This window comes from Camelus ferus, chromosome 5 (genome assembly GCF_009834535.1).
Source record: "Camelus ferus isolate YT-003-E chromosome 5, BCGSAC_Cfer_1.0, whole genome shotgun sequence".
Classification (NCBI taxonomy): domain Eukaryota; kingdom Metazoa; phylum Chordata; class Mammalia; order Artiodactyla; family Camelidae; genus Camelus; species Camelus ferus.
In genome coordinates, this window is record NC_045700.1 from 16,560,142 (window position 1) to 16,586,570 (window position 26,429).

A 26,429-nucleotide genomic window follows, 5' to 3' on the forward strand; every position below is an offset into this window, starting at 1 on the left:
CTCATCTTTTATACTTAGTCTCTTATTTACCCTTGGCAAAGTCAGATTTAACAGGCCCTTCAGCCATCTGTAGAGCCCTGGAGGCGGGCACGGCAATTACGAGCGTGGGCTTCAGAGACAGAGAAGGATTTGTGTCCAGGCTCTGCAGCTTACTCATTGTGCATTCTTTCACCTGACCCTTAACTAATCTAAGCCTCAGTGTTCCCAGCTGTAAAATGGAGGGAGTAATTGTGCACAACTCACAGGGATTGCTTGAGGTCATCTGTGCGCATGAAAACATTTAGTAGCTTCCTGGCATATAGTAATTGCTTCATAAATATCAACGTGACGATGTTGTGACTGTTGGTGGGGCACTCGGGCTCTGGGGTGACAGGATGATTCCTGAGTCCTTTCCACTCTGCATCCTCACTCTCATGTGAACTCACCTGGCTTCCAGCCTCTTGCTCACCTCATCTGCAGGTCCACCTTTCTCTCTCTCTCTCTGTCCTCTTTCCTCTCTCCCTCCTCATCTTCCTCCTCTTCTCATGCTTCTCTTGACCCTTTCTCCCTATTTTTAGGTTTTAGCCTATTAACTACAGTTTGATGAAACAGTTGAGAAGTATCTGCTCACAGAAATGCATGTGCGTTTGTTCTGAGTATTTTATTATCTTGTGATGACTTGCTCATATTACTTGTCTCCAGGGTCAAGTGTTCCCTTGCTAGTTTCGTTCTTTCAGGGATAAGATAGGAGGGAAGCGTTATTCTGGCCATGACCCAAAAGACAGATGAGCCACAGCTCCGGAGCAGACACAGAGGTCTCAGTGGAAGTGGCTGCTTGTCCTTGGGAGGAAACATCTGTAACTTGGGAGGGCTCCCTTCCTCCAGCTGGATGTAGGGTCCAAAGAATTCAGTTTCACGCAGGCAGACCAGTAGACCGAGGCAGCCCGCCAGCACCTGGAAACCCAGAGAAAGTGGTTCTGTGGGTGAGCGCGGCCTCTGATGGGGTGGGAGCTCGTCTTCCCAGCAAGCGGCTGTGGGCTGGATGGCGGGCTTCCTGAGCACAGGCACCAGGGGTCTTGTTCTCACTTGATCCCTGGTGCTCAGCCAGGCCCTGACCCCAGGAAGAACAAAATAAAATTTGAAGCAATAGCAACTCCAATATTTTGCAGTGAGAGAGAGAAAAAAGAAAAAAAAAAATGTTTGCATCTTGGAGCTATGTTCCTGCAGTGAAGGGATTAGCCATGGGCTCTGGGCTCAGTCTTGACTCCATCACTTGCCCTGTGGCCCTGGGTATGTTTAAACCTCCGTAAACCCAGCTTTCTCATCTAATTTAACGGTGCCTGGGTCATAGGACTGTAGAGATGAAGTAAGGAAGGTCAGGAAGTGGTTCGTTCAGTGTCTGCCATGTAGTAAGTGCTCAAGGAAGACTGGCTGGCAGCTTCCTCTCTTGATTGTCTCCATCTGGGCTCAGCTTTTGGTGACTGAAAAGCAGGTGCACCCACCCTGGCCTTGCTGTGCTGTGGGAAGTGTCCTTAAGAAAGTGGAGGACAAGCAAAAAAACCCAAAAGTCAGCAGAAGGAAGGGAATAATAAAGATCAGGGAGGAAATAAATAAAATTGAGATTAAAAAAACAATGGAAAAAAACAGTCAAACCAAAGGCTGGTTTTTTGAAAGAGTAAATAAAATTGACAAACCTCTGGCCAAACTCACAAAGAAGAAAAAAGAGAGAGCACAAATAATAAAAATAAGAAAAGAAAGTGGAGGCAGACCCCTCCCCTTGCAGAGCTGTAACTGCCCAGTAAGCCGCCTGTCTTCTCCAAGCCCCAGTTTTCGCATCTCCTACATGGCAGGTTTGCAGTCAAGATCTCGCAAGAGGAGAGTGTAAACGCTGATGCCGTGCCAGGATGGAAGCCAGCCTTTCTGTGGTTATGTCTGAATCCCATATTGCTTTCATGGCCATACATATGGTTAGGTGCTGCCACATTAGCTGTTTTGTGTTTGCCCCACCCCAGCCAAGTGGGTTATATTCAATTTCTAGCTTTGCAGGCGGCAAGAACCTTGTTTCATTCATTCTTTCAGAATAGATGTGTCATGTCTGCCAGACGTTGTTCTAAGGTCTGGTCCTGCAAGAGGAGATAGGGTGTAAGCGTGCCTTCTTGGAGCTTATATTCTAAATAAGGGAAATGAAGGTGCTAAACCACTAACTAAATACATGGTACAGTAGTCCAGTGATACGTTCTGTGAGCAATAATAAAATAAGGTAAGGAAACTGAAAATGATGGGAGTTGCCTTTTTTGCAGGGACATAGTACTTTTTTTTTCTTTAGCATACACCTGCCCCCTCCCCAAATCCCAGTAAAAGTTAAGTCCTTACAAAGAGAAAAGCCAGTGTCATTTTTCATGGAAATGAGTTTCAAATTCTTCTAGAACCATGGGAAGTTTGAAGTCATGTCTTTGGCCTGATTAAAATAACTTTCTAGAATGATTGTGGTTCCAGGTACCCAGGTAGATGTCTGGAAAGAGTGATGGGTTTCAGAAATGCAGACATTTTTTGGGACTCCCTCCCAGGCCCCCCGGTGTATGTCTTAGTCTTAGCTGGTTCAAACCTCACAGTCAGCTCTTGTGAAGTGGCCTTCAGAGGTTTGCTCTTCCCATTTCAATTTGCAGTTCTTTAGAAGCTGATTTTTAGCTGTGTGCATTCCCTAGCCGTGCTTAAGCATGAACCTAGGTCTTTTCTGGTAAAAACACATTAGAAATGTCTATTTTTAAGGAACATCGTTATTTGCTTAATAAACCCTGGTTATGTGAAGTAAGTTTCGGTTTGGGGGAATTGAGAAGCATCTTTATGAGATGGCCCCATCAGTAATGTTAGCCCTGGTGTGATGTGGTGGTTCTCAGCCCCAGCTGCTGCTCCTTGAATTGCCTGGACAGATGTTCAGAATCTCAGTGCCCAGGTTTCACCCATTCCAAACCAGTTAGATCAGAATCTCCATCTACCTGATAAAAGCTCCCCAGGTGATCATAGTGTGCGGCCAAGGTTGACCACCACTGTTGTGTCTTATGCGAAGGATCAGGGTGCCAGGGTGGCTTTTAGATGTAGCACATATCAGAATCACCCAGGAACTGGGCAAAAGCAGGTACCACCTCTAGAGACTTGGAAGCAGTAAGGCTGCGGAGGGCCTGAGGATTACAGATATTCTAGGTGATTTTGATGCAGATAGTGGGGGAACCAAACTTAGAGCTTTTCAGGCCTCTGCCTCCCCAGATGATTCTAAGCTATTTTGGAGATTTGAGGATATGCTGGAAAATTGAGAGTAGACAGAAAGATCTCTTGATCGACCTGCACTTCTCAAAGGCTTGAGTAACTTACATCTGTCACTTCCTTGTCCATCATGCTGAGACCAACAGTCCTTGGAATTTGAGGTACCCATGGTGGCCAGGCACTTCTGCCCCCACAGTTTGAATTGTGTGCACATCAAATGTCAGGTTTGTCTGCAGAAGGAGGGTATAGCTCAAGTGGTCGAGCACATGTTCAGCATACACAAGGTCCTGGGTTCATTCCCCAGTACCTCCATTAAAAATAAATGTAATTACTGTCCCCCTGAAATAAATAAATAAACCCCCTCCCATTTAAAAAAAAATCAGATGTATTTGTTACCAAACCTGTTTATGCTACATACTTGTATTGTAATTATATCATTTCATTAACAATTACATAAACTGATGAAATATGAATGTGAAAATGAGCAGTCACTTCTGTACAGACTTAGACTGTAGCTTTGGAAGGATTTGATCCAAATGAGTCCTCTTAAAAAAAATTGCTGTTAAATTAGGGATGATTGAGACAACAGTAAAATAATGGGGAAATTCATAAAGATTTTGAGGCTGCATTTACGTTGCTGTCCAAGTATTTTTAAGTTGATACACACCTTAAAGAAATTTCAGCAATTGTTATTTTAGATTAAAATAAAACATTACTGGCATAGAGGTATCCCCTTTCATTTTTGTCTGCTTTGAAGAGTTCTTTGAGCAATCAGATACCTCTCCCTCTTGTCAAATAAGAAACAGTGAGCAGTGATATCTGCTCTGGGTGCGGGAGAGAAGCTGTCGTAAGCCATTAGCACAGTGATACAGCACTAATTTTCTACCTGCGTAGACAGCGTAAATAATTTGGGGAAACTTTCTATTTTTCTTATAAAACACAGTACCTCTAGTTTAAATCAAACACTGAACTGAAAGGAAGAATTAGTCAAGGACCTGTCACCCAGCTAGTTGAGCTGAACTACACTAAAAGATTCGCTTTTGAAATTGCCTTTCTGCCCCCCGACCCTACCCAGGCTGTTGTCAGTGCTGCCGTTGTCCGCTTCTGCCACTTGTAGCCAGTTGTTATTTATTATACAGTGGTTAATCTCATCCTTGACACATCACAGGGTTCTCAGTCAGGGATGGGCAAATTCAGGCCCACAGGCCAACCACCTAAGCTAAGTGTGGTTTTTATATTTTTAAATGGTTGAAAACAAATCCAAAAAAGAATAGTAATTTGTGACCTGGGAAAAAATACAGGATTTTAGATTCCATATATAAGACAGATCATAAAGTATTTGTCTTTTTCTGTCTGACTTACTGTTTCACTTAGCGTAATGCCCTCAGGATTTATCCATGTTTTCCACGAATGACTGGGTTTTGTTTTTTTATGACTGAGTAATATTCCACTGTGTGTGTGTATGTGTTTTTATATATATGCACACACATTGAATACAAACATGTATTTAATGTTCACTCACATTGTTGTGTGACCACCATCCATCTCCAGAAGCTCTTTTCATGTTTCAAAACTGAAACTCTGCACCCATTAAGCAACTTCCATTCCCCTCTCCCTCCCAGCCTTTGGCAACCATTACTACACTTTCAGTCTCCATGAATTTGACGGCTCTAGGTATCTCATATAAGTAGAATCGTATGGTATTTTTCTTTCTGTGACCAGCTTACTTCACTTAATGTCCTCAGGTTTCATCCATGTTGTAGCAAGTGTCAGAATTTCCTTTCTTTTAAAGGCTGAATAATATTCGTGTGTGTGTGTGTGTGTATCACATTTTCTTTATCCATTCACCCATCAGTGGATACTTAGGTTGCTTCCATATCTTGGCTGTTGTAAATAACGCTGCTATGAACATGAGGGTGCATATGTCTATTCAGATGAATGTTTTCATTTTCTTCGGGTACTCAGAAATGGAATTGTTCGATCATATGGTAGTTCTATTTTTAATTTAAAATTTTAATTTTTAACCTCCATACTGTTTTCCATAATGGCTGCACCCTTTACATTCCCACCAACAATGTACAGGGGTTCCCTTTTTTCCATGCCCTTGGCAACACTTGTGATTTCTAATCTTCTTGATAACAGCCACTCTGACAGGTGTGAGGTGATATCTCATTGTGGTTTTGATTTCCATTTCCCTCATGATTAGTGATTTAGAGCACCTTCCTGTGTTCCTGTTGGCCATCTTTTTATCTTCTTTGGAAAAATGTGTATTCTGATCAGCCCATTTTTTAATCTGATTGTTTGGGGGGTTTTGCTGTTGAGTTGCATGAGTTTATATATTTTGGATATTTGCCCCTTATCAGATATATGACATGCATTTTAGCACAACTGACTATCCTGCCTCCTTTAGACTCTCTCACCTCTTACCATTCTCTATATAATGTTACATATGAAACAGGAGAATCTGAAACCTAATACCTGGCCAAAAAAACCAAGCAGGTAATGAATAAGCATTAGAAATTTCAGGTCCGAGGGGAAGGCATAGCTCAGTGGTAGAGTGCATACCTAGCATGCACAAGGTCCTGGGTTCAATCCCCAGTACCTCCATTAAAAATAAATAAATAAACCTAATTACTTCCCCAACATACATACATACATACATAAATTTAAATAATTAAAAAATTTTTTCAGGTCAGCATTTATGTCGAGACACCATGTAGCTATTAAATCACAGTGTATATTAAATCCAAAGAGAGTGAAGAATAAAAGGGTGACTGGCATGTTGTTAATCACCTAGTCCTTCCTGTGCTGTTTAAAGCCCCACTTCTGGCTCCCAATCTGAGAAGTCCTCAGCCACTGAGTGAGTGGCATGTCCACTTTAGATGGGCTCCGTGATGTGCAAATGTACATCCAGCAAACTGGGGGTGGAGGGCAGTATTGTTTTCAATGCCAGCAAAAGACATTTGAAGTGGCAAGCTAAGCCTCCAACACCCAGTTCTAGACATATGAGTATGATTTGTTTTTAAGATGCATATAAGGTTGGGTATTTATAAATATATATCAACACATGCATAGGATGTGACAATAAGAAAATGAAAAGTCCTTAACAATAAAACACTAGAGAAAGACAGTAAAACCACTGGAGATGAAGAATATTGAGCATTCTCAGGAAGAAGTGAAATACAGAAAATTAGACTCTGACAAATGCTTATGAAAAGAAAGATAAACCTAGCATTTTTTACTCAGGGCATATAAAATGGGGTCATATTGATCCTGATAGAGAAGATAGAGAGCAGCTAAGCAGAAGCTGTGCTAAGTAACACAGTCCCTCAGAAGGTGAGATAAGCTGTAAGAAGCACCTTGTTATCAGCCTGAATCCCATCAGAGTAAGCAGTGGAAACATTTTGATGTGCTGGCAGAAATCCTCAAAAGGGTGTCAGAGCAAAAATTTGATGCAGAGTAAAATAATGAAGTATTTCACAATGTGCAGAATTAGCTTGTGGCTGGACTATAAGTGTCAGAGTATGAGCAGCTGTCAGAGGCAAAATATGAGATATTTGAACAAGCTGTTGGTGGAAAATGTGGAAGGGAGGAATGACCTCACTGATGTTAGAAGAAATGCTATTCAAATGAGTAGCTGCATAGATAAAATGTTGCAGTTAAAGTTTCCCAAAATCGAAATGTTGCAGTGGGTGGGTGTATTAATTAAATTTGGAATTTTATTCAAATGTTAATATTAGATTACACACATATACACTGTAAAAAATGATTTCTCAGATAAATTAAGGGTTTTGTTTTTGTCTCGTTTAAGAAAGACAGGCAACTCAGGGCTGCTTTAGTGGCCTATCATCTGGGATCCAGGCTGTTTTTGCCTTTCTACTCTGTCATCTTAGTAATGGCATCCATCCTCAAAGTTACTTCTTGATCCAGTACAAATGCTGGAGCTCCAGCCATTAGGTCCTCAGTCCACTTAAGATGCAAGAAGAAGAAGGGAAAGATAGAAAGGGTAGACATCTCTGCTAAGGCAGCCCTCTTCAAAAAGTTTTCTTGAAAGTGTACCTAGTCTGGACCTGCCCCAGTTGCTAAGAAAACTGGGAAATGTGATCTTTTATCTGGAACTATTGCTGCCCCCAAATGAAAGTGGAATTCTGTTCATAAGCAAGAAGAGTGTAGCCACCAGCTGTCTCTACCACAAAGGAGTTGAGTGCTAAGCTAACCCTTGTATTAAATGAAACAGTAGGGAGGCTAGTGCTATTGCCCAGGACATGCCTGCGTGGGACATCTCAGGATAAACCAAAGTTGGGGTAAAGATAAAAATAAAGAAGAACAAAAATGTTATCACAGTAGGAGTATGTCAGAGATCCCTTGGCCAGAGAAAAGTTACGTATATGTTCTCCTTACTAAATAAGGTGTACAAAAACTAGGTTTCGTAGAGCGGTGGTGAAGAGCTTGGTTCCAATTCTGATCCTGCCGTGTAACTTACTAGATGACCTTAGGCAGGTGTCTTGATCTGTCTGAGCCTCACCTTGTCCATTGGTAAGCTCAGTAATGTGGCTCTATGTCTCTGCTAGAAGCTCTGTTCAGCCGAGAACAAGAGAGCTGGCACGATCTTGCTCATACCACCTCATGCTGGAGGGAGGGGGACCTATCACACTCACCCTGACCCAGTCCTGAACCACCCGGAGGAGTTATTTGGTGAAGGATAAGAGAAGGGGGCTGGAATAGTGGGAGGAAGGAGCCGTCTCCGAGCCACGGGGAGATGAGTATTATATCCCCAAGAACTCCGTAGCCAGAAGAAAAAAAATGGATCTATGAATGGTGGAAGACAGTGTGCATGGGAACCCCCAAAGGAAGGCAACTGATGTGGTGATTTTGGAAGAATCCAGATATTTTCCACACATACAATTAATTCTGTGATTACGGCAGTCCCAGTGATAAGAAATCAGGAAATACCAAAATCCTTACCTTCACTTTGTGGGGGTCAGAGCCTTGGATTTTAGAAGGATGCACCAAAGGTGAATAAAAGAGAGGCAAAGAACTAAAATGTGAACTTAGAGGAGTCCAAAGATCAGAAGTTACTGTCTGTGTCTTTTTCCAAAAGTCAAGGAGACCAAAAAAAGGGGGAGGCGAGGGGAGTAAGGGGTTCAGCGTTTGAGTGTTTGAGAGCTTTTCTCAGAGTGCACTATAGTGACTTACGTATTGTTATCATGGAAAGTATCTGATAAAAGCACACTAGTGAGCCGCCCCTCTACCCATCACCGAGCTTCACCAATTATCAAGTTGTGGCCAGTCATGTTTCGTCTTTATCCCCTGCCCAGATTATTTTGTGACAAACCCGAGACATCTTATTTTATCCCTAAGTATTTCACTATGTACCCTAAAATATAAGGACTCGAAAAAGAGTAACCGCATTCTCACACCTGGAAACAATGAATAATAAGTTCTTAATATTGAATCCACAGGGTTCAGATGTCTCAGATTTAGCCTCCTATTTTTTTTTTTTTTCATTTTATTCACTCAGGATACAAATAAGATCCGCCCGTTGTGATTGGGTCTGTTCTTTAAGCCTTTTTAATGGAAGTTTATTTGCAGAAGAAACCAGGTTATTTATCCCGTAGAGTTTCCCACAGTCTGAACTGCACTAACTGCGTGCCCGTGGTGTGGTTTACCGTCTTCCTCTCCCTACTGTATTTTCTGAAATTGGTAGATAAGACATTCCGGCTTGATCAAATTCGGGTATGACTTTTTGCAAGGCTGCTTCATAGGTGTGCTGGGTATGAACGTCAGGAGGTACGGAAGTCTGGTCATTTTGTTTTCCTTGATGTTCTCAGTCATCGAGAATCATTGCCCAGATCCGTTAGGTCATCAGTGCTGGCAAATGGTGAGATTCTAATTAAGCATCTTTACGAACTCACTTAATTTAAACGTAGTTCATGTTTTGCAGTCCGTTGAAGTTATTCCTACTGATATTATATTGACTTTAAAATTTAGCCTATTTAAATTTCATAAATGCTAAGTTTGGGAGCCTCATCTAAGGAAAGAGACCTGGGTAGCATTGGTGCCGAGCTGGTACCCTCTGCCTTTTCCAGCTTTGCCCCTTTTTTGAAGGAGAGCTTTCCCACTTTAATGTCTTTAAGTGGAGTCAAGCCTCAGCCCCTGTGCTACCTCCATATGCTGAACCAGCTGAACTTTCAGACCCACCAGCTAGATAGGTTCTCCGGTGGATTAATTTTTTTTTTTTCCCCTGGAGACCCAGAGGCCTACAATCATGCACATATGGTATCTAATGGCTTGGTGAGTAACTGAGTTAATGTTGTGTGAAGGTGACCTGAATGAATTTGAAATCAGAACTAATATGGAATATGGCATGCTGCTCCTAGAATAAATGTGGGTATTTGTGTTCTTGCCTAAGTGAGTGTTAGGTAACTCCTAGCTATGCAAGAAGCTCTGTAGCCCTGAGCTCAGAAATTCTGTCAAGGACACAGGAGATCAAATGCCTTTTCTTGAACTTTTTTTTTTGGCAGAGGTTGGAGTCAGTGGAATTGCTGGGGATTGAGCGCAGGACCTCGTGCATGCTAAGCATGCGCTCTATCACTGAGCTATCCCCTCCCCCCTTCTCTTGAACCTTTTTAATGAGGACTTCCCCTTTGTCACATTCTGCTGGAATTCAGAAGCTCACATCATCCTCCTTTTCCATTTCCTCTTTCTTAATTGAGCACTGCAGATGAGCAAGACAGATTAGGCGGTAGTGTGGTTTTATCAGCTGTACCCAACCCTTCCTTCTAGGAAGAACATAGATGCCAGTAGGACTGGACTTGCCCAGGTTGTTTCATTGTGGGCCAGTGGTTATTTGCCAGCATCTATTTGGGGCCAGATTGCTACTGGCCTTCAGTTTGTTCTCGATTGTTGCAGAGATGTCGGTGGAAAAAAGTTTGAGTCAGTCCCCCAGGCTCTGGCTATTCATTTGTTGATAAAAATGTATGGGACTGTGCTCATGTTATGTCCATTTTAAAAACATTGAAAATTACACACAAATATGTTCACATTTTTTCTTCTTATGTCCCACTGGGTCTTCCCAGGCCCGCACTGTGGAGCGCACCGTGTTAGTTAGACTAGCCCCTGTCTGAGCGCACAGTGCAGCCGTGGTACCCTCCAGACAAACCACACACCAAAAGCAAAACTCAACTTCAACTTTTTTTTTTTTATTAAATATCTAGTACATGTTTATTAAAAGATGAAAGGGGGAGTGGATTTTTTTTATTGAGTTGATCAACTAATTAAAATCAGAAAATGCAGAAAGAAATTAGTTATTTTTAACATATAAGTTTACATTGTTTTCAGAAATGCAATTTTATTTTGAATCTCATGGCAGGGCCCCATAACCATTTCAAAGGTAGTAGGACTTTTTTTTTTTAATTGAAGTATAGTTGATTTACAATGTTGTGTTAATTTCTGGTGAACAACATAGTGATTCAGACAGATAAACATATATTTAAATTTTTTCATTATAGATTAGTACAAGATATTAAATGTAGTTTCCTGTGCTATATAGTAAGACCTTGTTGTTTATTTTATAAAGACAGGAATTCTTGAAGGACTTTAATCTGACTCTATTTCCACTAGTATCTTCATGGAATAATGTGACTGTGACCAAGGACAAAGTCAAATCACGTCATACGTATTAGTATAGTACATGAAAATTCAGTCCCCACCCCCAACCCAGCAAAAAAAAAAAATCTAAAATAGTGGTCACTGATTTTTGCTGAAACAGTCACTGCAGAGTTCCTTTAAAACATTACATTATTTGGGCCCAGGTCTCCCCGGAAGTGGGCTACTTCCCACTCTACACTGTTTCTTTTGCTGGATAAACATCTCTTGTTCGGTATTGGTTGTGCCAATTCTCTGACTTTTGCTGCTCTTTTTCTTGTTTCAGACCCCAGAGGTCTTTGCTTTTTGGATTCCTAACTGTTTCATTTAGCAGCTGTCTCCTGAGCAACTTCTGATGTTGCTGACAGGGACGAATGCTCAGAGATATATATGACTAGGTCCTTGCCTTCCCCAGAAACTGGGAGTCACGTTGGGGGAGTAGACACACCCCACCCTCATGCACCACTGAAGGAGGTAGGAAACGGGCCAGACGAGAGGATGTCGGTCTGGTGGCTGGGGGAGGTGGTAAATGCTTGGAGAGGAGGGGAAGCAGGTGCTTGGGCAAAGTGTCAAAAGTGCCACTTGAGTGCATCAGAGCCGTGGACTCGGGATGGAGAAGAAAGGCTTGACAGGGTTGCAGGGTCCCGAGAAGAATGCTAACCCTGGCACAGCTCTTTGTAGTTTAAGAGTCACTTGTCCACATCATCTCATGTGGTTTTTTTGGACCTCTCTGGAAGGGAAGGTGGTTATCACCTAAAGAATTCAGGTTTGAGTGAGTGAAACGACTTACCCAAGCGCACACAGCTGGTCAATGGCAGAGCCGATGCTGAAATCCAGGTCTCCTGGCTCCGGGTCTCTCGCCCTCTTTTCTGTGCCTCCCTAGGGCAGGTTGGGGTGAGCGCTGGTTTGGGAACAGAGCTTCAGAACTTGCCTGGTGCCTGGGAGATGGGGGTGCGGAGCTGTTGACTGTGTGGGAGGGAGGAGGGTACAGAAAGAGTGAAGGAGAGTTTCGAGGATGATGGACAAGTGTGAGACCTCAGCTTCACATCCCCAGTATATTTTAATTGTTTCAGTTTTCAAGCGCCTGCTTCTAATCTAGACAATTTAGCTGTTTTTTTCTAAATATATTTATTTGCAGCATTTTAGATTCAAATGTGTGCTAATTAGTCTGATGACTTTTATTTTGCTAACCACGTTTTCAGAAAGTCAGGAATGAAGGGAAGAAATTTCAAGAGGCATGTGATTTGTTTCAAGGAGAGGGAAGGAGGAGGATATTTTTAGCTTCCCCCTTAAAATCAGTCCTTTGCTTAAAGACCAGTGGTTAGCTATCCTTTGAAGGCAACATCCTCTGCTGTGCCAAAGTCAGAATCCCAATCTGTGCCCCGCAGCTTCTTCCAAAAGCTCAGAGAGATTATCCCTGGAATTTGGAAGGTTGTTCTTAGTTTGATTGGAGCAGGGCAAGGAGAGAGCCCGAGAGAGAGAGTCTTATGTTTTAAGTGGCCTGGCTTTATCGCATGTCAGCTCCCAGCCTTACAACAAAGATGTGTTGACACTTGCTATTCTGAGGGGAGAGATTATGCACATTATTACCAACTGACACATCCATCATCATGACGCCGTGGGTATTACTGCGTATGGCACCGGGCTCAATGCCTCGGAGAGGAAATTTAACAAGCACAAGCCTTGCACAGTAGATCTTAAGACTAGAAATTGGAGCCAGTGGTGGAAGCAAGCCCACGTGGGCTCCCCCAGAGCTGGGATCCCCTGGGTCAGGGACCCAGCCTCGAGGACAAAAGACTCCTTGGTGGGTGAAGGGTCTGCCCCATTGCTCACGGAGCATCACACCCTCCAAGTTCCATGGTTTGCCCTGTCTCAGCCGGGACAAAGTGCTGGGTGGAGTGCTTTCAGAGGCCTGGTGGAGAATGGGGTGCATGGTGGCGTGTGTGTGTGTGTCAGATCATGTGGGGGAACGATGACCCCATCACACAGTGATATAAAAAGTCTCATCTGGTGTGTGGGTGCTCCTGTGAGATCCTAGGGCAGGTTGACTCGTCCTTTATTTTACAGATAAGAAAACTGAAGCTTGGGAACTGGCCCAAAGGTCCCACAAGATGTTAGTTAAAGAGCTGGAATAAAAACCCAGGTTGCTTCATTCTTGACCCCAAACTGCCTTCTCAATTTTACACAAATGTGGGTGGGTCCCCAGAAGGGACCAAATAACTTCAGATCAGCGTGGGGGCTGGCCCGCCCGTAGGAAGGCTGTTCCCAGGCAGAGACCAATTCCCCCGTCTCCTTCCTCTGAATGAGAAGCAGGGTGACAGGTGACCCAAGTCTGCCATCTGCTCTGGGAGACAGTGTTTATGCTGAACACCAACTGCTGGTAAGAGCCCCCAAGCATAAGGATCTTCAGAAAGCCCCCAGTCTTTTGAAGCAGAACTGTTTATCCTACGCATAGCAGTTCCAACAGTGAGAGAGCTTCCTGGCACGTTAAATTATGTCTTACTCAGAGATGAACTCCTCTTGTGCAGACTTTGCAGTCAGGATCTGGGACAGCACCAGCAGGCACATTTGTGACCTGTCTAATCTTTTGGCAGTCCTGGTATCCCCAAAGAGGTGCTTTTTAATATTCATTAAGTCTCCAAGGAGAAGAATGCCTCCAAATATAACCATAGAATCAAATCATTTTATTAATTCTCATAATCAATCAAGCACTAAAGGAAACTTTTCTCAGCCCCAGACTGTGTGTTGCTGTTTCTCTACAACACAGTGGCCTGGTCTTGTGTCTTTTGTGATTCAGAATCAAATTGATGAAGCTAATCTTCCCACTCCCCTCCCCATCCCCAACCTTGGCGAAGTCCAAAGAGAGGCAGGTGCGTTTTCAGTGCAGTGTAAATCCTGTTCTTGTGTGTTTGATTCTGCAAACTCAAACTTCCCTTCTTGTTCTCAGCTGGGAGAGACTAGCAGGAGGGTGAGGCCTGTGGGAAACCCTCCTTCCTTTTTTTTTTTTTTTTAAATTGAAGTATAGTCGGTTTAAAACGTTGTGTTTATTTCTGGTGTACACCATAGTGATTCACACACACACAAACACATATATTAATTTTCATATTCTTTTTTATTATAGGCTATTACAAGATACTGAATATAGTTTCCTGTGCTCTACAGGGAACCTTGTTGTTTATTTTATATTAGTAGTTAGTATCTGCAAATCCGAAACTCGCAGTTTATCCCTCCACACCCCCACCCTTTCCCCGCTGATAACCGTAAGTTTGTTTGTATGCCTATGAGTCTCTGTTTTGTAAGTAAGTTCATTTATGTCATTTTTTTATATTCTCATATAAATGACATCATATCATATTTTTCTTTCTCCGTATGACTTACTTCACTTAGTGTGACAATCTCCAGGTGCGTCCATGTTGCTGCAAATGGCTTTATTCTTTCTGGCTAAGTAGTAAGTAATGTCTGAGTAGTATTCATTCATGTGTATATATACACACACACACATACATACATACATACATATACCTATATGTATATGTATACATATATATATACACACATAAATATATACCATAACTTCTTTATCCAGTCATCTATTGATGGACATTTAGGTTGTTTCCATGTCTTGGCCATTGTAAATAGTGCTATGAACACTGGGGTGCATGTATCTTTTTGAATTAAGGTTCCCTCCTGGTACATGCCCAGGAGTGGGACTGCTGGATCATATGGTAACTCTATTTTTAGTTTTTTAAGGACTCTTCATACTGTTTTCCGTGGTCGCTGTAGCAAACTACATTCCCACCAACAGTGTAGGAAGATTCCCTTTTCCCCACAGCCACTCCAGCATTTACTGTTTGTGGACTTCTTAATGATGGCCATTCTGACTGGTGTGAGGTGATACCTCATTGTAGTTTTGATTTGTGTTTCTCTAATAGTGATAATGAGCATTTTTTCATATGCCTATTGGCCAATGTCTTCATTGGAGAAATGATATTTGTTTCAACCGATTTTTTGATTGAGTTGTTTATTTTTTGTTGTTGTTATTGAGTTGTATGAGCTGCTTTTATATTCTGAAAGTTAAGCCCTCATCAGTCACATCGTTTACAAATACATTCTCCCATTCCATAGGTTGTCTTTTCGTTTTGTTCATAGTTGCTTCCTCCTTAGAATGAAGGATGGAGATGTGCACTGTCCTGTAGACATGGGCTCTGGCTCACATGCAGTTTTTGCGTCCCAATTTCCCAACAAAATGGGGCTGTCTCCATTCATCCCACCTCCCAGATTTCTACATCGTCACCAGGATGACATGTGCCCTTCAGGGCTGCCAAATTTGTCATTGTGATTTTGGAGACAGGTGTTATCCTTTTTTTCCCCCTGGTTGTAAGGGAATCACATGTAGGAAAGTTAGAAATTGCAGGAAAGCAACTCCTTTTCATTCTGTACAGATCCAGGTTAGATACATGCTCTGCCAAGTCACCTCGTGGGTTTTCACTTGTGTATCTTGCTTTATATGGACGAAACTTTTTGAAATTATTCAAAAGCATTCCTCGATAACCTATGAGTAAAGGTGGATGGACAGATACGGCTGCACTGTCCAGTAACGTGACTATATGAGGAGCACTGATCATGGCAGAGTCAGCAACAGACCCACAGAAGCTGACACTGGAAAACGGAAAATGGCTTCTTGTTATTCGTTACTGAGAGAGACCAATAGAAAAGTTTTGTATTTTTCCCTTTTACAAAAAAATGCATTAAGTGATTAAAAAGTATTCCTCTGTCACTTTTTTGTTTTCACATGGTCATATTTTCATTCCTTACTGACACGGTTATATAGATGATATACACAGAGTTCAGAAAAGGAAATATTCAGTCTACATTTCTTTTCTGACCATTATACCTGTTTATTTCATTTCATGGCTATTACTGAAAATAGCCTTTGATCTAAAGGAGGGGGTGTTGACAAATGATCCCCCGCTGGTGTCAGATGCTCCGGGTACGTCGCAGGTTTTCAGCTGGAGAGCAGCCTCGGTCTGAGTCTTTAGAGAGGTGGAGGTGGAGAGTGAGTTTTTAGAAAAGTGGTCCCACTGTGAGACAAGGGGTCTGCCTTTTGGAACCCCTGACATTGGCCCTCTTGAGTTGAGGGAAGCTCTCTGGAGAGGGGGCAGCTGTGAGGTTAACAATCAGGGCCACACACCCAGGGACCATGAGCTGGTGGGAGAGGGGACCTGGGTGACCATCTGCAGCCACTCCGCCTCCTTTCTTTGGCAGGGTGTCGCCCTTGGGAAAGCTGAGAGGAAGGTGCTTGAAGTCATAAATTCAGAAATCTTGGAATTTAGGGCTCAAAGGACCTTCAAATCATTAAGCCCCTCATTTTACAGCTGAGAAATTTGAAGTTGTAGGAGATGAAGTCAGTTGTCCATGCTTGTCTGGGTAGTTCCAGAAGAAGTAGAACTTATACCCAGGTTTCCTGCCTCCCAGACACTGAAAAGCCTTGCACTGCCTCATCCAAGATTTTCCTTTGGGAAACTAGAGAAATTCACAGGGGAGAAGTCCAGACTGGGGGCAAGAAATTGATGTGTGGTGTTTGCAGTTGATAGCTGCAGCGTGGTGAAATTGTGGTTTATGAGGAAACTTCCCACTCCTGGACTTCTGCAAAGTGAGAGAGAACACTGAGTGAAAATGGTTTACCACCTCCTTTTTTTTTTTTTTTTTTTTTTCTTCTTCTCTCACCCACCACCCACCTCTTCCCTCCATCTGCACTTTCGCCGCTCAGAAGCATTTTGCCCTGTGCCTCTTGCCCTCTTGCCTTTCTCGGTTCCTGCCACCTGATAAAAGGAGTGGAGAGAGTGATCTTGAGTCCCGTGGCCATGGCCTTCCCACCAGTGTGCTTGGTGGGATGACAGTATGGCCCTCCCTCACCTCTCAGTGTCCCCGCCTGTAACATGAGGCTCTCCACCACACACTTTAGGCATCAGTTTCCAAACTTCAGTCATCAACACCAAATCATGACTTTTGTTATATCCATACCCCACCTGGACTATTAATATTTTAAATGGGCTCACTCTTAAAATAATTACTTTAGCTTGGTCCTAAGTGATTATTGTCCATGAAATCACATAGACATGTTACATATGTTTTTCTGAACCACATATAAATAGATTTATAACCGTTAAACAATTTTTCCATATTTTACCTAAAATCACCTTGTATACGGAACCATTAAGTTGCAAGAGTGGGATTCCATAGGAAACAAGGAAGAAAATCTCTTCTCCCTTGAACTGTAGGCTCTTCTGCCCCTTGGATACAATTTTGCCAGGTCCTTGTAACTCTCAAGTAATAAAAAACCCTTCTGTGACTGTTAGTCCCAAGAATAATCCCAAATGCAATAATGGAAGTATCCACTTCAGCTTAATAGCAGAAACTCTGAACATCACTTCAGGTTAACGCCTTCCCTCTAGAAGTGCTGCTTCGCCCAAGAAACCAGAAGTGGAGATGGAGGTGTGGCATCGCTGTTTCCCCAGCTTGTACGTCACCTTCTCAGCCTCCCAAACCAGGCTGCTGTTGGTTCTTCCGACAGGTGTGGTGGGGAGAGGGTCGTGGTGCGGGGAGGGCAGGTAAACTCTTGCATGAATGAGACTCAACACCGTCGAGTGTTAGTGCTGCCTGGTCTCAGCATGTGTCTGACGCTGGTCCTTCTCTCTGGCAGGACTGTTGTGGGTCCTTGGGTTCTGCCTCCTCACTTACCTGCAGTAATTTGTTCCCTTATCACAGACGATGTCACCTCAGACTGATCATTGGCTCCTTCTCAGTCCTCATTTCCAGTAGCCTTCACTCCCTGTGGCCCCTTGGACAGAGCCCTTCCCAGTTGGTCCCAGTTGGGCGCCCTTCTGTTGACTCCACACCTGCACCAAAAGAAATGTGACATCCTTTCCTTTGAGAAGCTCTGGGTGCTCTGGCCCAACCCAAAGCAGGCCCTGCTCATGACTCATCCTTCAGGGTGTCCTCCTGACCCCAGTCTCGGACCATGAGTCATTGCGAGGCTTGGGTCGGGCACTGATCTGTGCAGAGATCCTCAGAAATTCCCAGGGCTGTGTGCAAAGCCCTCTAAGTGGTCCCCTAGAGGCCCTTCTTACCTGGTGAGACAGCAGAGGGAAACAGGCCCACAGCACCCCCAGGATGGCCTCCCTCCTCCCCTCCCAGATTGTGGGGATGTGGGCTGGCGGCTCACCTTGGGGACACTTGGTACCCGTACCTTGGTGGCCTTTGGGACCTCCGTGTAATTGGCAGAGGAAGCCCACGTTCACACTGTCACACCCTCCAAAGGTGTTCTGCTGCTCTGCTGCACCAGCACCCAACCCCAAGGCTCCAGAATCCTTCCCTGGAGATGCACAGGACGGTCCCACACAGCGGCCCGGGCTCCTTTGACTTAAGACAACATCTGATTGCCAGGCGAGGGCCAGAGCCCATCAGGATAGCATCTCCTCCCCTTTGTCAGGAGTAGAAAGGCCTCTCAGGTCAAGTCCATTTCATCCTTGAGTCACTGACCCCGTGGAGGTTCCATAAAAAATGCAGCTTTGGTTTTGCCCAAGGGCCTTTTAGTTTTCTAACCGTCCATCATGACAGCTCTCTCTGTCACAGAACAGTCTGTTTCTGTGGTTACAGCCCGGATAGACTGATTAGCGGAGCTCCTGAAGAAGCCCGGTGACACATTTAGGCCTCCGTGGTCTGCTTTCAACCTTTCAGCCTGTTTCCTGAACACAGTCGCATAGCTAGGGAGCTTAGTGGCTTTCAGGCTGGAGCAGAGTGAGGCGACATTGTCCCTGAGTGACTACATCCGTGTTGGTGGGGAGAGAAGCCAGCTTCCCAAACTGAAGACCTCCTGCCTGTCTCAAAGCAGAAAGGAGGCCGTGTCAAAGGGCTTCTTGTTCTTACAAACGGGCTGGTGAGTCCCTGGGGTCCTCTGAAAGGCATCCGTTACATAGCAGAAAGCTCCAGTGCTAAGGAAGAGAAATCCCAGAAACCTGGCAGCGCTGGGGATGGGGGAGAACACTAACTAGCTAACCAGCTGGTCCAGAGGGAGAGGCCTGGGCGCGGCTTGGTCAGTGACGGGAAGGCCTCAGCTGTCTGGGGACTCATCGCTCAGTTGTCCCATTCGATGGTTGGCGGGCAGCATCAGCACTCTATATCTTAAACTAAAGGTACACATTTAAACAGCTTTTACATGCATTTCATGATTCCCAGTTCTAGCTCCGCACACGCAGTCGGAGTCTCCTAGAACTGGGAAGTGACATTATCCCGATCACCAAAGCAGGGCTGATTGCTCTTTCCACATGACTCTTATTTAGCCTTCAAAATCCCCCAGCTGCTTTCTGTGGACCAGAAACCAAAATCTTCACCTGACCAGACAGTGGAGAATAAACAGTAAGTCAAGCACTGGGGAGGGTTCCTCCCTTTCACTCGTTTCCACGTGTTCTGTGTCCTCCGTCCCAAATTCAAAGGCAGGTAGGTTCTAGAACCACTCACATCAGACCTGAGTGCAACCTGTGTCCAGCTCACGATTCACCCCCTGCTCTAGGCGAGTGGTCATTTATACCAGGTGAGGTCCAGTCGAGAGTAAGTGTGGAGCCCAGGACAGCCAAAGGAAACAGGTTCCTTCTTTCTATTTTCCCTGAGCGCATACCTGGACCACAGGCCAGGCTGGAGTCAAGAGAGCAAGGTTCCCCTGTAATTACTGAGCAGCATCTGTCTCCTAGAGGGGTAAGGATTGGGGGATGGGGTCAGAGGTGGGTCAGCTTTAAGAATCTCAACTTCCCGGGGTCTTCCAGAGCCCTCGGAGGCCTGAGTAGGACGCAGCAAGGACCCCCTCAACCCCCCCACCTTAACCTTGGGAGGTTACTTGAAATAAATGAGCCAAGGAGTGCAAAGACTTGAAATCATTCTGTAATGTAAATTGTTTCTGCTTCGCTGCTGAAACTCACAGAGATTTGCATTTTTAGAACTTGACTTCTAATCTTGGCATAAAAGACTTTTTCATCTTGGTTGAATTTTCGACTTTAGGAGCAGGCAGATGAGGTAGTTTCTTTTTGTCTGTCTCTCCCTCCTTCCCTTTTTTTGACCTCAGCTCCTCAGAGAGAACTCCTTATGCTTGGTCGCTATGTTAAAAGGAAAATGAATCAACTCTGAAATACATCTTTTAAGGTTTGCAACTCTCTTTTTTATTTTGATTCACACACACCCTTAGGTAAAGTCATGGACTTTAGTTCATTTGTTGGGAACTAAGGTTTTGTGGTAGAAGAACTTGGCTCCTGGAATGTGACTGGGAAGATGGGCAGGGCCACCTTGGGTTGGAGCCGGGCGCTGCCCAAGGCATCTTTTCCGGCAATGCCTTGTGGTCGCGCATTCGCTTTGTCTTCCTCGCTTAGCCATCTGTGCCAGGCCTCTGCATTCACTACGGTGACCTGCCCTGGTGAAGTTCACAGTCCCACTGAGTGAACACAGTGACAGTGCAGCCCAAAAGGGCAAGCAGAAGATACCCAGAGTACAGAGGAGGGGGCAGCTAACTTCACCTGGGTGAGCCCAGGAACTCCGACTTGTCAAGGATGAGGGAGAAGGAGTCCATCCAGGAGAGAAAAGAAGGGAGGGGAAAACGGCGTTGGCGTGGTGGGGGGTGGGCAGTGGCAGGCCAGGTCCATGCGAGAGAGCAGGAGTGGTCCGGGGGTGCAGGATGAGTGTAGGTAAACCTTAAACAGAGGAGGAGAGGGCACAGTGGGAGGTGACGCTGGAGAGCCTGGGGAAGCCCAGACCGTGAAGATCCTCACATGTGCTGAGCTGAGGAGGTGGCCACGCGCTGCCGAAAGGAGCCTTTGAAAACTTGCGTAGAGTGGAACTAAATCTTCAGTTTTGGAAACTGGAATGGGGAGGGTGGATTGAAAGGCTGAGAGCCTAGAAACAGTGACTTAGCCAAAACCTCTCGAAATCAAGGCCTGAGGCCAGGGTTGAACTGTCACTAGTTCTTGGGGAAGGAGGTGCCAGCCCAGGGCAGTAAGGATGAAGGGAAGGGGCAGTGAGGCCAGGAGACCTGCCAGATGATGCAATGCAGTGTTTGGCCCTGCTGGGTCCTGCTTCACTAGGAGCCACGCAGACAGCAGCACGGGTGCCGGGCACTCTGGACCCTCCCCCCCCCCCCCCCGGAAAGTCTGCACGGAGGGACTCTACCTTGACATAGACCGTGGAAGAGAGAAAAGAAGGAGGATTTATTTGCCCGGCTCTCTCCTGATTCCTGCTTCCCTTTGGCCCTTGTTCACCTCCCGGGGAACTAGCATCCCTGTACTCTGGGATGCTGTTTGAGGATGGATGCCAGTGGTCCGCAACCTGTACCCCACCATCCCTGGTGTAGCTTCGTCCCAGTCTGACAGTGGAGGGCAGCCTGGCTTGTGTGAGCACCAGCCGAGAAAGACAGAGGAGAACAGGCAGTCCGGGGACTCTGAGAAGGCTCATAAGGGGTGTCACCGCTCAGACCAGGAGCTCCGCACAGGGATTACGACAGCGGTCCAACCAGGATGCCAAAGTGAACAGAGAAGGCTGGTGTAGAGAAAGATCTGTAAGATCTTCATTCAGTAGAATGGGCACGTCCCAACCCCAAGCTTCCAAGGAGTTACGTCACAGGATCAGTTAGTGATGGCTTCCGTGGCTAGTTTTCGGCCAGGCATACTCTGTGGCTTTGTGTTTCCTAAAGAAAACATATGATTCATCATTGTATATTTGTAAAACTAGGGAATAAACCAATTTCTGTATTTGTTGGGGAGAAAGAGGAAGCTACCACTTTAAAAATAGGTTTTAAAAAATCTTGGTGGTGAAAATATAGAATCTGGTCACAGGTGTACTTGTCAGGATGGTTTCTGCTGAAAGGAGAGAAGCCCACCTTCCCCGGCTTAGGACTGGGGGACTCTGAGAACCCAGGGAAGGGCAGGCGTGCACTGGGCAGAGACGTAACAGGAACTATGGGCGGAGACCCTGCCAGGACCTGCACTCTCACACTTGGCCTTCTCTGCTTGAGGACTTTCTTTTCTCTGCTGGAGCCTGACCTTGGTGTGGCCAGACGGGTGGTTGCTTCAGCAGCCTGGTTTCAAACTCACTGCTTTGACCCTGGAGGGGGTCAGTTCTTGACACCCATCCCGCCCTCCCTCGGGAGGATGCCCGCTGGCTTGGCACTCCCCCCATGCTCTCCATGGACCAACCAACTCTGGGCAGGGCTACAGAATGATTATGTTTTAAAAGGGCAGGTCGCAAGGAGCCATATGCTGAGGGGAGTGGAGTCCAGGAGAAGGAAGGGGTGTGCGTATCTGCCATGGGGAGCAGGGATGTTGATGGGGATGGATGATATCCATTGCAGCCAAAAGCCCAGCAGACTACCATTTGCCAGAGAACATTCCTGTGTCCCTAATTAACCAGCTGGGAAAGAAAAACTCTCCAGAGTCTGCAGTTCTGCCTTCTCCCTGTTGACGACTCATGCGAGTGTTGCTTTCAATTGAATTGTTTCCCTACAGCTCGCTCTTCAAGCTCTTACTATCTTCCGGCCAGTTTGGCCAACAGAGCTGCTCCAGCTACAGTCTTAAGCACTGAAAGCCCAGCTTCTTTACTCAGCAGGTTCTCTCCTTTTCCTCAGCATCTTCCCTTCCCCCGCCTCCTAACGAGTTTAGGAAGGTTTAAATGAGTTTAGGTAGATTTAAATTTTAATCAGTTTGATTGGTTCTTTTTAATGGGAATTTAAATTGATCCGGAGACTGAGCGCATTAAGGGGCGGCGTGCTGCTAGCTGGGACCTTTTGGAAGCACATCTCCCCTGCAAACCCAGGTGGTCACGTGCTGCGGTGTGATTACTGCACGCAAGCCCCCTGTGACTGTGTCTGGACAAATTTGTAGGTGATGGGGTTTATGGAGTAGATAATTTTCCTTGACTTTGGTCTCTTATGTTAGCGAAGGGAAGATACTGATTCAGTTCTTGGATCAACAGGACACCCAGTTCTGGGGTGTCACCCTGACCCTGGGCCTGGATGTCCAAAATCAGGGAGGGGAGGGGTCTGCTGGAGAACATCGTCACCCTGCACACACACTCTTCTCCACTTAGGGTCTTCCTGTGGGTTGGGGAAAGGCAGGCAGGACCATCATGCTTAATTTATGAAACCTCAGTGCCTTATTTCTTAAACACAAAAGATAATAGTATTCACTGAAGAGAGAAGGGGTTCCTTTGAACCTCTTTATGGCAAGAACCGAACCCTCCAGTGAGATGGCAATGGTGCAGGTTTTGGCATCATACAGACTGGTTTCTGGTGTTTTGTTTTGGGTTTTTTTGTTGTTGCTGCTGTAAATAGCATGTATTTAAAATTTTTCCATTTTAATTGTGAAATATATCAAATATATCCACCACTCAGATGTATAGAGGTTAATATTGTACAATAGTTTAGCAGAAAAATGATACATCACAAACATCATTAAAGCTCTGTCCACCTCCCCAAACCCTCCCACCCCTCCTCAGTAATCAGTAGCCAGAAGTTGGTGTCTGTCATCCTCTTGCCTGTTTTTGTAGTTCACTCCCATTGTCTGTATGTAAAAACACTGCACAGTATTAAATAATACCGCTTTGCCTGGTTAAAAAATGGCATCAGGCCATACAAATTCTTCTGCAGTCAGTCCCAGCACCGCTGCTTTCTTGTAGGAACAGTGGACAAGTTGTATCACCTTTTTGAGCTGCAGGGAGATTGTTAAGAGGTTGGTTGTGTTCGTCTTGGCACTGGCCAGGTGAGCGAGGATCAAAGCCTGGAGAGGAGGAGACTGTTTGAAACTACAGAGGCAGAATCAGCCGGGCTTTGTGGCTAATTTGATGTGTGGAGTGACAAGTGTGATTGTGGTGCAGGTGCCTGTCGAGGAGAGGAATGCCAGTCCCCTAGGTCAGGAGCCCAGGGTGGGGGGCTGCTGGTCTGGGAGAGCAAGGCAATGGATTCCCCTTCTGAGTTGGAAGTGCCTGCAGCACACCCAGGTGGGGAGATTTAGGAAGCAGTTGGATTTGGGGACCCAAAATCTGAGCAGTGGTTCTGAGCTGGAGATGCCTCTTTGGGATCCTTCGGGAAGGAGGGGCGGCTCAGCACACGTGGCTCCGGGCCACCTTTACCTGGGCTCGTGGCTTGGTTCACCCTCGCCAGATTTCTTCAGAACTCCAACAAGTGGCAACAAGAGACCTGGGGTAGAATCACCTCATTGTTACGGCAACTTGAAAGGTTAGGGTTGTGTTTGAAAGGGTTTTTTTTGCCCTCTAATAGCCTGTTGTGATTTTCTCGTTCATGAAATTACATAAATCCCTCTGAAGGGAATTTCTGCTTGCAGACTTGGCGGTGCCTTATTGTGAGTAAGTTCATAGACTTTATCAGCCTTGGCGTGTACTTCTCTGTACCTGCCTGAACGTGCGCCCCTGTCGCACTTCAAGGAGCCCCACCCAACCTATCCTGGGATGGGTGGCAGCACACGTGTCTCCCAGCAGACGCTCCCTTCCCAGGCGTTCTGTCTGGGAACCCTAACCTCCCGTGTTCCTCTCCATGACAGGACGAGAGGGCCATTCATTGTTCTGCCTCGTCACTCGTGTCACTCACTGCGGACCTGGTTTGGGGGCTGTTGGTCCCTCCTCACTAGTTAGTAGCTGACTTTTCACAGGGAAATGTCTCTTTGCTTAAAGAAAACACTCCTGCCTTCTCCCTCACCCCTGGCCTCACCCCTCCCCCTGCGGGCAGCCCAGCACGTTGTCCTGACCGGCCTCCCTCTAGGTGGTAGGCAGCCACCCAGAGGAGCCCAGATAAAAGTGTCTGGCAGGATGGGGGAAGTTTGGGCAGCAGCTAGTATTGTAAGGTCCCAGAAAGACCTGGGGAATGGAGGAAAGGGAGCAGCCGAGGATGGGCTGGGACCTGGGAGCAGCTCTGGGCCCTGGTTTTCCCGCTTCTGTCTGCCTGCTTTCTTTTCTCTTTCTCTTCATCTCCCTCCTCCTCCTCTTTCTCTTCACTTCTTTCAGGCTCCCTCCTCTCCCCATCTCTCCCCTATCAGTCTCTTCTCCCTCCCCTGTCCCCTTCTTTCTCTCTCCCCCTCCTCTCTCTCCCCTTCCCCCTCCTTCTTCTCCCCTTTTGTTTCCTCTCCCCCTCCCCTCCTCTCCCCTCCCCCTCTTTCCCCTCCCCTTTCCCCTCCCCCCTCTTCCCCTCCCCCCTCTTCATCCTCTTCCCTCTTCCTCCTTCCCCCTTCTCTCCACTCCTTTCCCCTCCCTCTTCTCCTCTCCTCCTCCACCTCCCCCTTTTCTCTCCCCCTGCCTTTCTCTCTCCCTCTCCCTCCAGCTCCTCTTCTCTTTCCCCGCCTTCTCTCCCTGTTCCTCCTCTTCCACCGTCCCTCCCCACCCCTGTTCTCTCTAGATCTCTCTTATTACCAACTGTCCATATTCTCCCCTCCCCTCAGCTCTAACCTGGTTCTCTTCTCACCCCCACCCTCCAAAACAGGCAGCTGACGTCCTCAGAACTTGTATCTGGCCTGTAATTGCCTAGACTCCAACACTGCATGGCCTTATTGCAGCTAAAGCCCGTGGCCGTCTGGCAGGCCTCTATGTGTGTGCAGGATTCTCAGCTCCCGAGATGGGGTCTGATTGGCTCAGCTCACCTTCCTGATCCTGGCCAGCCTGGGGATGGGTCCCCCTCAGGTCAGGCACACCCTGGGCCAGTCAGCAGTGGCAGGGAGTGGGCAGGGTTCCAGAAGCCCCTGCCTACCTACCAGGGGCTGTGGGTGGGGATGGAGCCCCTGCGAAGGAGGTTTGTGGGCACAGGAGTAATCAGGTACCTCTAGCACAAGAACTCTGCCATGGACCCCCTTCAATTAGCTCACCCCAGGGAGTGGTCCTAAATTTGGCTCAATCTTTATATGAAAGCTCAGTGGTTTAAAAACTGTTCCTAGTCACCTCTGTGCTAATTGAAGGGTATACATCTCTGAAGTAATGAACTTAGCATCTTCCAGCCATGCCAAACATGCCATGAAATTAGACTTTCAGTCAAAGCGTTCATTTTATTCATACGGTAGAGTGCAGGGATGGACTTGGTAGATCCCAAGCAGAATCATCCAGTGCTTATAAAAGGTAGCATATGGGCTATGGTGTTTTTCCAGTCATGAAGACTTTTTGATACATGATTTGAAACATGTATCCCCTGAAATTTTGTAACATTCTCACTGTGGAGGTGGAGACAGAGGGCGCACCGTGAACCCGACTCATGATGCCAGGGGAGCTGCCCCGCCCCCAGGGATGCCACTGCCCCTGCTGCCATCAGAGCCGGCTTCCTGGTCCGTGCCCTGTGTGGCTCTGCAGCTGCTGACACCACACCCGCATATCCCTCAAGGTCTTAAGTCACAAAACTGGCTATTATTGCACTCGCCTGGAGTGTGTGAAAACAGGCTTCCAGTGGAAAAACCTTGCCCCACTTTTATACAACTGGAAAACATTACAGAACTTGAATCTTTCAAACATCAAAA

At 45.9% G+C, this 26,429-nt stretch overlaps 1 protein-coding gene across 6 annotated transcripts in view; it reads left to right on the plus strand.

The window, feature by feature from the left end:
- MGAT5 (alpha-1,6-mannosylglycoprotein 6-beta-N-acetylglucosaminyltransferase) overlaps window positions 1–26,429 on the plus strand; it is a 333,568-nt gene that overhangs the window by 257,926 nt on the left and 49,213 nt on the right. The window lies entirely within an intron of this gene.